Raw genomic sequence first — 1030 nt, 5'->3', positions numbered from 1 at the left:
AGAGATTGAGTGTCTGGGGACTCTAGACTCCAGGAGGGAGAGGGGCTGAGTGCTGATGGCTGGGGGGCTGGCCTGCAAGTGTGTGCCCTTTGATTGTTTGAATAGTTATATATTCCTGAGTGCTTCAGTGTACATCCAAAAACAAAAAACCGGAGGAATAGAAGAAAATGCTGTTGGATGATGATTCATGGAGGGGATTGTAATCATTGCAGTGAAATGAAATATGGTATGATGAATGTAGAGCTGATGTCCTTCCATGTAAACTATTACCCAATTCAATCAAGTTCATTAGGGCTATAGTTTTATAGGCTGCATCTCAGACTCTGTGCTCCAATCTCCCATAGCATGGGTCATAATGGTACAGAATAGCAAAGGTGTGATGCATGTTGCCTTGAGGGTGGAACCTGAGCTTCTGCCTTGAATGATGATTAAAGAATAGCATCTGCCTCTGTTCTTCCTTTAGAGCAGAGGGTACCTGGGAAGGTCTGTGGGATGTGGAGGGGGCATGGTCCCTGTAACAAATGTTATTATGCATTTAAAAACTAGCTTGTTTTCAGAATTTCTCAATTATTTTCTCAGAACTTTAGCTGAGTACATCATTGCTTGTACTTTCTTAGCAATGCTTTTTTGCTCTTCCTTTACTAAAATAAATTTGTATTTCAATGCATTATTATTATTATTTTAAAAGTGAATCTATACTTATGGATGTAGTAGCTTAAAATATCAACCAAGAGGGAAAGAATCTTTACAGCAAGGATCATTCCCATCCCCTCTGTACACAAGGTTGATAGGGATGGGCAACTTAGACTCTGGCTACCTAAAATTTTGCGGTGGGGTGAGGGGGGACTTAAAAGGCACAAAGTGACTGGCTTACAAGTTTTCAAGAGGGAGTTTAGATTCATGTATTCCGGGGAAGGTAGAATCCCCACTGAGTGGTTTTCATCCTGTCTAGACAGGTTTGGTGAAAGGAGATGGGAACAAGACTCTCATGATTCAATAGTGAGTAATTGTTATCATAACTAATTTTGAT

Source organism: Chrysochloris asiatica, unplaced genomic scaffold (genome assembly GCF_000296735.1).
Source record: "Chrysochloris asiatica unplaced genomic scaffold, ChrAsi1.0 scaffold00357, whole genome shotgun sequence".
Classification (NCBI taxonomy): Eukaryota; Metazoa; Chordata; class Mammalia; order Afrosoricida; family Chrysochloridae; genus Chrysochloris; species Chrysochloris asiatica.
The sequence above is the reverse complement of the archived record's forward strand: the minus strand, read 5'-3'. Positions refer to the sequence as shown.